The sequence below is a fragment of the Beta vulgaris genome, chromosome 5 (genome assembly GCF_026745355.1).
Source record: "Beta vulgaris subsp. vulgaris cultivar EL10 chromosome 5, EL10.2, whole genome shotgun sequence".
Taxonomy (NCBI): domain Eukaryota; kingdom Viridiplantae; phylum Streptophyta; class Magnoliopsida; order Caryophyllales; family Amaranthaceae; genus Beta; species Beta vulgaris.
In genome coordinates, this window is record NC_079206.1 from 43,383,672 (window position 1) to 43,396,906 (window position 13,235).

Here is a 13,235-nt window from a genome sequence, read left to right on the forward strand (position 1 = left end):
ACTACTCACTCATAATCATGAAAACAATAACAAGAATCATATAAAAATCATACTTTGAAACATGGCAAATAACTAAGAAAATAATATAATAACAATGGAAGAAATAACAAAGAAATAATGAAGAAAGATTACCGAATTATATTGAACTATGAATAAGCCAAAGGTTTGATCTTGAATTGAAATCACAAAGCACTAAATTCAGGTTCTTCAAACACTCTCTAGAGAAAACTAATAATAAAAACTAGATAGGAGTTAATAATTCTGATTTTTCTATTTATACAAGCCCTAAAACAATAGCCAAAAGTCTCGAAAGAAGGGCCCGTATTCATTAAAAAACCGCGTCTCATCAGTCACCCGATCGGGCCAAAGATGCCCGATGGCATCGGGCTCCAAAGCGAAGGAAAAAACCAAAAACCATCAGTCGCCCGATGAGATCGGGCTGACCCGCCCGATGACATCGGGCGGTCTGATAACATGGCAGGCAGAAGTAGCTGGCAGGGGCGCCCGACGTCGGGCCAAGTTGCCCGATCGGGCGAAACACCGAAATACGACTGGGCGTTGAACGCCCGATCGGACCCGCAGCAGAACCATAAAGGTTGTCTCTTCGCCCGATCGGGCTGGGCCGCTCGATCCTGTCGGGCCGGTCAGCATAAGCTTCGTTTCTTGTTCGTCCTTTGCTCAAAGTCCCGGAAAGCATCCTCGGGATCTAGAAATTCAGCGTCCAACCTCTCTAATCCAGTGTGCAATCATATAAGGTAGGTAATAGCTACCTAAAACCTACAATCCAATACAAAACAGCAAACCACAACTAGATGGAGAGAGTTAGTACCAAATGGCTCCTAAGAGCACCATAACCATAACTTTTAGCACATGAATAGGGGAGAAAACTCTATATAAAATCATAATATCAGTACGAAATGGGCAGACTTGGTGAGTCGGTCCACAATGACCCAAATCATGTTATTACCATTAGGTTTCCTTGGAAGTCCACAGATAAAATCTATATAGATTGAGTCCCACTTCCACATTGGAATCTCCAAAGGTTGAATCTTGCCTTAAGGTCTCTTGTGCTCAAACTTGACTTTTTGGCAAGTCAAGCACTTGGAAACATACTCGACGACGTGTTGCTTCATGTGAGGCCACCAAAAGGTGATTTTGAGGTCTTTATACAACTTGTCACTTCCTGGATGTACCGAATATGGAGTCAAATGAGCTTCATCTAAGATTTTCTTCTTCAGATCAGGTATGTCAGGAACACACCACCTACTCTTATAACGAAGACTCCCATCTGCATGGATCTTAAAATAAGCATCTTCAGTATCTTGAACCTCTCCCATCTTTTTCTTCAGAAGTGCATCAGTAGCTTGGTTCTCCTTAATCTCATCGTACACATCTGGTTGCAACGTAAGGGAGTTAAGTTGTGCCCCAACTCGGACAAGTTCGGCACCAAAATTCTAAAATTCATCTCTAAGTAACCTTCTCGAAAGTGTCGTGTGCAATGAGTGAGAAGATTTCTTGCTAAGCGCATCAGTGACAACATTGGCCTTGCCTTCATGGTATTGAATCTCCATATCGTAATCCTTTGATATGAATGTGTATGTACTTTAGTCGAGTTTTATGGAAATCAAAGAATCTTGAAAGAAAGACTGGATCTTTAAGGGTTTCTTTAAGTATTAAGGATAGAACAATTCGATCAAACACAAAGTAATTCACGAATTGGGTCTTGATTCACTCTCAAACACAAAGTAATTAAGTAATCAATCTTAAATCTCAAACACAAAGTAATTGATTCAAGGTTTGGAAATCACAAAGAAGTCCGAAAATTTTCACAAAGAAAATTAAAACTCTAATCTCATAAATCTCTTTTATTAATGGTTGAAAATCCCATATATATAGTACAAGATTTCCTAAACCTATTATGACTAGTAAATCTTAAAGATAACAACTAATAAACTTATCTATCTTTATATTAAGGATAAAGACAAATAATAACCTATACTTATCACACGGCTATTCCTAATATAATTAGTAAAATAAGACTCCTACTTAGACTCAATGATAAGGAATTAGACTTCTAAGTATAATAGGATTCCTTTATCACTTAAATACTTAATTAAAATAAAACTCTTAATTTACATAGAATCCTAACAGAACTAGAACTCTATATAACGACTTCTCTTTCATATCATCCTTAATCAGCTCTAACCATCTTCTTTGTCTCATATTCAACTCTTTTTACGTGAAGATATACTTGAGGCTTTTATGATCAGAGTATATTTTGAATGAAGTACCAAGCAAATAGTGACGCCAAATTTTAAGAGCAAAGACTACAACGGCTAATTCAATATCATGTGTGGGGTAGTTTGCCTCATGAACTTTTTATTGTCTAGACGCATAAGCTACAACTTTCCGTTTCTGCATAAACACACATCCAAGGCCATTTCTCGAAGCATCTGTATACACCTCGTAGTCTTGCTTGATCCCCATTAGGTAAAGTTAAGACTGGAGCTGTAGTAAGACGCTCCTTCAACGTCTGAAAAGCCTTCTCACAAACATCATTGTAAGTGCAAGAGACACTTAAGAAGGGGGGGGGGGTGAATTGAGTGTTTGTCTGAATGTTGCAACTTTTTCGATTAATGTAAGAACAGTAAAGAAACAGTTCTTTAGCAGCGGAAATAAAAGCAATGAATAAACAACACAAGGATTTAACGAGGCTCGACTTCAAATAAGTCTACGTCCTCCACTCACTCACTCTTTTATTAATCAACTCAGAAAAACAAAAGAGTTACACTCAATCACTTATGCACCTATGCACAAGATGATTCCCCAACTTCCACCTATGGAAGTTCGACTCAACCACCAACTATGATGGTTCAAATGAAGTTAATCCCTGATCAACTTCCCCAGCAACCTGAACTCACAGGAGGCTCAAATATAACAAGTTTTTCTCTCACGAACAAAACATCCTAATATGCTTAGAATGAGAGTATTTTCTGATCTATGTGGTATTAGGGTTTATGCTAGGTTTGAATCCTTGAGAGAGAATACTTTTGCTGAGAGAATACTCAAAAATTATCGTGCAAAAGCCTTAAGGTTTGAATGCTAGCAGAACTTCTTAAATAAGCCTTTGGTAAGTTAGTGTTACATGATATTATGAGAGTATACTTTCCTCGAAAGTATGGAAATTATTCCAAGGAAAATATACTCAGTATAATATCATATAACACACTTACCATACTTAAGAAATCTTGCTCGCATAACAAACCATGCATCCGTGTATTTTGAAAATCAATTTTACGCGGAAAGAAACTTTCCTAAAATACGAATGCATGAAGTAAATCTTAGAGGACTGGTTCAGATCTGTTCCCAGATTGTTCCAATCAACCAAGTTTTACTTGTAGTTGTGTATGACAAGTATCCGATGTTTCTTGTCATCCACAACTACCTCATCTCTCTAGTTCCAAACCTTTATAGTGCATTAAAACCTTTATACCACTTACATTGCATCTAAGACCTAAAAGCTACAACTTGATCTTGGTCTTCATGCAATTCTTCAAGACTTGGCTTCACTAGCTTCGCCTTTCTATCCATTGAACTCGTACTTTGGCACCTACACATGTAAACAGACACATGTATGCAATACAATAGTTCAATGTGGTTTGTCATCATTCAAAACTCAAAATAGGGAACATAACAATCATTCCATTCATACTTGGTGTACTTCTTCATCAAACTTGTCAATGTGCGAGCTATTTTGGAAAAATCTTTCACGAATCTCCTACAGTAGCCGGCTAGGCCAAGGAAGCTGCGAATTTCAGTCACATTCTTCGGAGTAGATCATTCAGAAACCGCTTGAATTTTAGATGGATCAACTGAAACACCCTCCTTAGAAATGATATGACCCAGAAAAGCCACATTATCGAGCCAGAATTCACATTTGGAGAACTTTGCATACAAGTGATTTTCTCTCAGTATTTGCAAAACAGCACGGAGGTGCTCTTCATGTTCACTCGCATTATTTCAATAAATCAATATATCATCAATAAACACAACAACGCATTTATCCAAATAAGCTCTGAATACCCCGTTCATTAAATCCATGAACACCGCTGGAGCACTAGTCAAGCCAAAGGGCATAACTGTAAACTCATAGTGTCCATAACGGGTACGGAAAGCTGTCTTTGGGATATCTTTATCTGCAACACGAAGCTGATGGTAACCTGATCTCATGTCGATCTTAGAGAATACTCCTGCACCGGCCAACTGATCAAACAAGTCATCTATCCTTGGCAATGGATACTTGTTTTTCACAGTGACGTTATTGAGTTATCTGTAGTCAATACATAATCATAGGGTACCATCCTTCTTCTTCACGAAAAGAATTGGTGCACCCCAAGGTGATACAGTAGGTCGAATGTAGCCTTTATCTAGCAACTCTTCTAATTGAGTTTTCAGTTCTCTCATCTCAGCAGGCACCATTCGATAAGGTGGCTTAGATATAGGTCCCGTTCCAGGTACCAAATCGATGTTAAATTCGAAATCACGCTTTGGAGGCATATTATGAATGTCATCTGGAAACACATCTTGATACTCATTCACAACTGGGACATCTCCGAGCTGTGGTCTTTCCTTACTAGTATCATGAATATGGCAAAGGTACATAGGGCATCCCTTCCTTAAATAAGACTTCAATGTAAGAGCAGAAATAATCTTCACTGGATGGCGACTATAAAGCACATGAACACCCTTATGAATCTCTATTGTTACCTTTTGTTTCGGACAGTCTATCTTGGCTTTATACTTTTCTAGCCAGTCCATCTCTAGTATTATATCAAAATCTTTCAAAGGAAAAACTATTAGGTCAGCGAATAAGGTAGTTTCACCATAAGTTATAGGGACATCTAAATACATCCTATTACACGTGACACTTAGACCAGAAGGAACAGAAATATCAGCCTCATAAGGTGTGACACTTTCTAAGTTTAACCTTTTTGCAAAAGTTTCAGATATAAATGAATGTGATGCACCTGAATCAAATAGTACGTTGGCAGGTGTAAAATAGATAGAGAAAGTACCGAGCACTGCATTACCCTGGTTATCTGCATCTGCTTGCTTAAGATGATTAAGGTTGCCCATGTTCGTTTTCTCAAGACCTTTCTTAGCCTGAGCAGCATTAGTCGTTCCTGCGCTACGATTTGTAGCTGCAGAAGTAGTTTGGCGATTACTAGCTGTACTAGCAGTGGGTGTCCTCAACACCTTATAATTGCGGCCAATCTTAGCATCAGGGTTAGTGAAACACTCATAAGCTCGATGCCCCTACTTCTTACAATAATTACACGTCACCTTATTGCCTTCACAATCCCTCCCTGGATGATTGTTTTCACATCTTTTGCAGAAATAACGACGAACAGGTCCTGGGTTGTTTTGGGGTTGAGATTGGCTCTGGCTTGGCTACGGGGCTGAAACGAACTCTGAGCACTCCTTGAGGCTTGTTGACTCTGACCTCCTCTATTGAAGTTACCCGTAGGACCCCGATTATCAAAGTTTCTTCTCTTGTTTTGACTAAAGTTATTACCCTTATCCCATTGTTGGGTACTTTCTTTTGTAGGAGCTTTCATCTTTTCTACGGCTTTCCTTCTCTCCTTGATTCTCTCGGCATTGCTTGCACGAGTATAAACTTCATTCAAGGTCATGAAGTTGGGCGCTCCCATATTGCTAAGAAGTTCAAGATCAAGTTTTTCCTCGAACCTCTGAGCTCTTTATTCTTCATTTGGGACCAATTCAGGCACAAAACGAGACAACTCAAGGTATTTAGTATAAAAGTCTTGGACAGACATATCTCCTTGCTCCAGCTGTTCAAACTCAGATCTCTTCCTTTTCCTCATATGAGGTGGGAAGAACTCATCGCGTAGTGCCTTCTTGAACTCTTTCCAACCAAATTCCTTTGTCTCCACCTCCTCAAAACCATCCTCATCGTATGTGACTTTGGTGGTAAAATTATCTTTGTTGTTGGTCCACAAGATATCAGCATCTTCAGTGAGATAGTAGGTTGCGGAGTCTACTCTCATCTCTTCAGGGACCTGGAGAGTGACGAAGATCTTGTCAGATTAAACTCTCTAATCCAATTCTCCATCTTCACGAGATCGCCTTTTCCATCATACTTAGGTGGCTTCTTCCCGTCCATTGCTTCATGCACAGCAACAACTTCAGTGATAGCTACTTTGCTAGTGCTAGTAGTAGCAGCTCGTGCTTCCGCTAGCAATTGCACAGCCTCAGTCATGGCCTTATTAGACTCGGCCATCTGACGCATCAAAGCGCGCATCTCTGATGATTTACTTCTTTCGCGCTTGTGCATCTTGTAAGCATTACATAAGGTAAAAGAACTTGAATCTCGATAAAACACGAGTATAACACATTGATTGTCAAAAAGAATATTAACTCTTAAATCACGATATACAAAAACAATCACATAATTAATATCAGCATATAAACAACACAGAATATACACTTCTGGTGTATAACCCATCTCACTTTCTCACCTCGGCTTGTCAAAATTTTAGTTTCCTATCATCTTTAACTTAACCCAGTCCTTTATTAGCCTAGGTTCTGATACCAACTATAACACCCCTGAATTTCGAGTGATTAATTAAATTAAATAATATTAAAATTCATAGAAAATTCGGCAAAGTTCCGTTTGAAAAATGGACTGCCTAAAATTTAATTTAGGACTGGCGTCCGAATTTTAAACCTGTTTCAACAAATCAGCAATCCAAAATCTAAATTCCCAACAACTCCACCTATTTCAAATACCAACGAAATTCCTGTATAACTACTCGAAATCCAAACGTGTTATCCCACGATTATTATGAGAATAATCGCTAAGGAAGAACTACCTGCACCAAAACTAAACTAAATCTTATTTTAAACTATTACAACCCAGCCGAATAAAGATTTAGGTGGATTAATATTTACAACCCTAAGTCTCAAAATATTGATTATATATAAGAAATGCACCAGGAACTATTATAACTATATTTACGCAAAACTAGTTGACGTTGCTCTCCACCCATACCCCGACTCTAAGCCTTCATGTACCTGCATATATCAAGCATGTAGTATCACCAAACAAGCTGAGAAAGATTCAATACTGTAAAGCCAAATACATGTGCAGGTAGGATGCATCAATTATATCCTACAAATCATTCACTTTTGCAACCCCAATACTAAATAAAACATTGTAAAACATTTTTCTTCATTTCTTTTCCAAACCAAATAGTTTTCTATTTTCTCTGCTAAAATAGTTTCTTTCAGAATCTTAGAATCATAAATCTATGGAACGGAACGAACATTATTTCCCATTGGGCTAGCTAGGCCCTCTTGGTAACTATTAGACAAAGACTCCTAGTGTGCACACCCCTCAAACGGTCAAACCGTAGCAGAAGATCTAAGTCTGAGGTACTGATCAACGTACCCCCAACTATTCTGTAATGTCGAGACAATCCCGACAAAGTTCCAATTCCTTGAGACACCATGAAGGCAATCCCAACAGTTTAAAAAACATAAAACTATCCATAAATCTTTTCTGTAACTATTCTATAATTCAAGGTTTGAAAACAAACTATCCGTATTAGGAGGAACATCCTCTTATCCAAACCAATCTCAACTCAAGAGAGATACATACCTTTATAATCTTTTCTCGTAAATATGAAAGTTTTAGTTGAAATCTTATCTTTTGTAGACCTCTCTCATAACTCTTAAAGATTTGAGTAAGGAATCTTACCTTTTAAACTATATCAAATCAACTAGCTCAGTCAATACGACTCCTCAATGAAACCGGAATCTACAATATAAATGTGTGTACTTCGTAAGTAAAAGACTTGGATACAACTAACTCTAGTTCACAAAGCCATCAATCTTTTCTAATTTCACATAAAACATCAAACAACATATCATGTTCTTTTACCATATAAATGACTTTCATGTTCTAACGTCTAAATCAAACCGTGTAAGTCAAACATAAAACCCTTACCCAATTAATCAAAATCATCTTACTTTATATGAAATCAACATTAAAGAATCATATGTTCATATGGTAACTCAAAAGTTCATTATGAAACAATTATATGAAAAAGTAGAGTTTTAAAATCAACTATATGAAATATGAAATTTGAACAGAAACTTAATATGAGCATAACTTTCTCCTACGAAGTCCAAATCAAGCGTTTCTTGAGCCTATATTGAGTAAAATTTCAATACGAACAACTTTTGTGAAATAGTATTTTTGCTAAAAATACCCGTAAATTGCCTAAAAATGCAAAATACGAACCTGAACTGGTAATTTTACGAATTACAGCACACTATATTCACTTGAACACAAGCTTCCTACTATTCTAAACTAACTATTAAATTCATGAATGAACATTCAACTCAATAAATTCCATACTCAAACTCTAAAAATCAAAAACCCCAATTCAATTTCAATCTAAAAACCCTAACTTCATAATTTTAAAAGAAAACATAAATTAGTTGAGGAATTCATCTTACCCACTAATAGAGAAGATTGGGGATGAAAAATAACTTGCAAACGCCCCTAATTCGAGCACTAAATGCTCCAAATTAAAGCAACGACGACCCCCTTTGCTCTCCCTTGTGCCGCCTACTTCTATGGTGTCACCTCTAGTGGCGGTTGTGGTTGTGTCGTTGGCAACGGTGGTGGTTGTGTGATGAAGGAAGAATGTTAAAGATTTTTGAGAGAAGAAGATGGTGAAGATGGTGAAGATGGTGAAAATGTTGAACGGTGGTGAAGCACTGTTATGAAATGTCATTCTTTTGTTTGTTATATTTTTTTTCTTTCCTTTTTCTTTTCTTGTTTTATTTTTCCCTTTTCCCCCTTCTTACATATAGTGAATATATTTCCTCTTATTACTGTTATTAATTAAATTACTTACTAAACTTGTCCCACTATAAGCATATAAATTATTTACAAAATAATTCCTAATGATAAATGAATTTAATTATTAAATAAACTAAAATATATAATATAGTTAATAAAATAAATAATAAAATGTTTCAAAAATCGGGGTGTTACAATCTGCAAGGCCTGCTGACTGACAAAGGGAAGGTGTCCTTCGAAAAGAATCCTGCCAAGCCAATTCCGCGCGCGTCACCGACGCACGTAAAGGTAATTAACGTGATTTCAGGTGGATCTAATGTATGTGGACTAACGTATTCTGCAGCCAAAAGGCTAGCAAGACCCCCTGGTCAGCCGTTCATAAGTCTTGCAGGTCCGAAGAAGAGGGCAGGCTGGAAGCAATGGCGATCACCTTCGATGACGATGACGTATGTGAGGCAGAATATCATGATGGCTTAGTCATATCCTTAACCGTCAGTAATTGCTTGTTGAATCGAGTGTTGGTCGACGGAGGCAGTTCAGCCAACATCATCTTTAAGAGCGCCCTCGAAGGTATGGGATTGTGTGAAAAAGATATTACTAAAAAATCCGTTGTTTTAGTTGGTTTCAGTGGAGAGGCCCAACATACTGTCGGAGAGATCACACTACCAACTAGGGGTGTAAGTTATTCGGATAAAATCCAATCCAATCCAATCTAATCCGAATTAGTAATTTGGATTGGATTCGGATTGAGATTTTTTGAAAAGTTGGATTTTCGGATCGAATTGGATTGAGGGTAATTGGATCCAAAAATCCAATATAACCGAATAGTAATATACCTTGTATTATGTAACTGGATTGGGCTTAAGTATTTAACTGATTTTTTATTATAAAAAAAACTATTCCATAGCCCAATACACATAGCACTTCAATCCTTCCCCTAAAACACTAACTGCACTTAATTCCTCATTTCCTAGATCTAGTAGGCTTCTGTTGTGCGTAATTTATTTCATCGAAAAACTAGAGTTTTAAAAAAATCGGATTTTCGGATCGAATCCAATCTAGAGTATGAAATTTCGGATTGGATTGGATCGGATTCAAACCCTAATTGATTTGGATTCGGATTGAAAAATTGAAATCCAAATTTTATTCGGGTCGGATTGGATTAGGCCCTAATCCAAACCGCACACCGAACTTTCACCCCTACTACCAACTAGGGGTGAAAGTTATTCGAATCAATTTCAAAATCCAATCCGAATTTGTAATTCGGATCGGACTTTAACTGTGTTCGGATTGAGATATTTTGAAAAATTGGATTTTCGGATCGGATTGGATTGAGGGTAATTGGATCCAAAAATCCAATATAACCGAATAGTGATATGCATTGTATTATGTATCTGAATTGGTTTAAGTGTTTCTCGTCAAAAAAAAAAAAATGAATTGGTTTAAGTGCTTAAATGATTTTCTTTATATAAAAAAAGCCTAGTCATAGCCTAGTAGGCGTAGCTTTTCAAACCTTCCCCTAAAACCCTAACAACACTCAATTCCTCATTTCTAAATCTACCAGGCTGCTATTGTGATTAATTTATTTCATTGAAAAACTAGAGTTTTAAAAAATTGGATTTTTGGATCGGATCCAACACTAGTAGAATAAATGCTATTTGCTGCGGTAATATTGCTGCGGTTTTACCTATACACAGCAATAAACCACGTAAAAAAAAAAGTAAAATCGAAAATTAACATATTGTTGCGGTTCTGGGCCAAAACCGCAGCAATAGATATCAACGATAGATTTTCAAAATTATGTAACCAAAAATATTGCTGCGGTTTCTTTACAAAACCACAGCAATATATTAAAATATAATATTTAAATATTAAAATCTAATATTTTAATATATTGCTGCGGTTTTTTAAAGAAACCGCAGCAATATAAATCACGCTAACATAAAGGCGCGCTACCAAAGCCTTTCTATCACTTCTTTCTCACTAAACACTAAACCAAACCTTATACTCTCCCTTCACCCTCACTCCGCGTCTCACTCCGCGCCTCCCTCAAAACCAAACCCTACCCTCTCACTTCTCCCTCAAACCGCGCCTCCCTCACCCCTCACTCCTGCGCCTCCCTCACTAAACCCTAAACGAAAAAAAATCTGACCTCTCATGCGATCTCTCTCCTCAATCAGATCTTTGTGTATAATGACAGTCGTTCTTTGTTGTTCGTCGTTCTTCGTCCTTCGTCGTTCGTTGTTCTTCGTCATTGCTCTCCATCAACCGTGCTTCTTCGTCGTTCTTCTTTAATGGTGGCCTTCTTCATCAGTCTTCGTTGGCCGTTTTGCCTCCTTTCAGATCGAGTATCTTCGTCGACCGTTCTCCCTTCTTCGTCGACCGTTCTTCCTTCTTCGTTGTTATCGGTTTGTCGTTCGGTTTCGTCGGATTAATGGCGGCCGTTCTTCATCACCCTTCACTTCTCCTTCGTCGTTCTTTTTTTTTTTCTGTTTTTTAATTGTTTCAAATTTGTTTATTTTTTAGTTTTTTTAATAATTACATATCGGTTTTTTTTTTTATTATTATTTTAGATCTATTTTTTCGATTTTCAGATGTAATGTTGAATTTGTGTTTTTATTTTTTTTGTGTATGTGTTAGAATTAATGTTAAGCTTTTTATTATAATGTTAAGTTTGTCTTCATTTTTTTCAATTCTACTAATGGTATTGTGTATATAGCTCAAAGTTGTGTAAGCCCTATAAACTGGTATTTTTTTTTAATTTTGCTTTTCTATTTTACATTTTATTCTTTTGTAATATTGATGTAATTAAATTTTTCATCTTTATATATTAATGAACATTTTATCTTCAGTTTGTCTGCAAATTTAATGGATAGTGAATATGTTAGTTGTTTGGTTTTGATATTTCAAATTTAATTGGCAAATGCAAAAAAAATATTTTTTTGTACTAGGACATATTGCTGAGGTTTTGGTCAAAAACCGCAGCAATATACTGGATTTTTTGTGATATAAAATAATAATATTGCTGCGGTTTTTTGCTAGAAACCGCAGCAATATGTTAAAATATTGCTACGGTTAAAAACCGCAGCAATATAATATTTACCTATTGTTGCGCCCTTAATTGTTGCGCGCCAAAAACCGCAAGAATAGGCCACTTTTTTACCGCAGCAAATAGCATTTATTCTACTAGTGCAATCTAGAGTATGAAAATTCGGATTTGGATTGGATTGGATTCGATTCAAACTCTACTTGGTTTAGATTCGGATTGGAAAACTGAAATCCAAATTTTGTTCGGATCGGATTGGATTAGGCCCTAATCCAAACCATACATCAACTTTCACCCCTACTACGACCAACGCTAGCCAAAGGCGTCAACTTGCCAACCAGATTCAATGTCGTGGATTGCCCGTCTTCCTACAACATCATCCTCGGAACCCCATGGATCCATAATTGAAGGTATTCCCTTCAACCTATCACTAGACCTTGAAGTTTCCTACCAAATGGGGCATCCAAGAAATAAAGGGCGAGCAGAAGTCCGCACGAAAATGCTACAGCTCATCGCTCAAACCGCCAAAGGCGTCAATCTAGCAATTAACGGATGGATCAGCGCCCGACGAACAAAACATAGACAAAGTGACGCTTGATCCAGCCGTTCCAGACCATGTCGTTCGGATCGGAGCGGCGTTGTCGCCAGAAATGCGAAGTCAGGTAATTGAACTTTTGAAAGCTAATAAAGATGGTTTTACTTGGTCCCATGAAGATATGACAGGTATAAGTCCAGATGTCATTACGCACAAACTCAACGTCGATCCTGATCATAAGCCGGTAAAGTAGAAACGACGGAAGTTTGCACCGGAGCAAAACCAAATCATCAAAGACGAGGTCCGAAAATTGATCGACGCCGGAAAGATACGCGAGGTACAATACCCAGAATGGCTGGCTAATGTCGTGGTCGTGAGCAAAAAAAATGGAAAGTGGAGGGTCTGTATCGATTTCACGGACTTAAACAAGGCTTGCCCCAAGGATTCGTTTCCCCTTCCACACATAGACGTGATGGTCGAAGGGACATCAGGGCACGAGATCTTGACGTTCATGGATGCATACTCTGGGTACAATCAAATCTTGATGCACCCCGACGATCAGGAAAAAACAGCATTCGTCACCGACAAAGGTATATTTTGCTATAAAGTTATGCCGTTTGGATTGAAAAATGCAGGTGTCACATATCAACGATTGGTCAATCAAATGTTCAAAGACCAATTGGGCGACACGATGGAAATATATATTGACGATATGCTCGTGAAGTCTAAGCAAGCGAAAGATCACATCCAGCACATGTCAG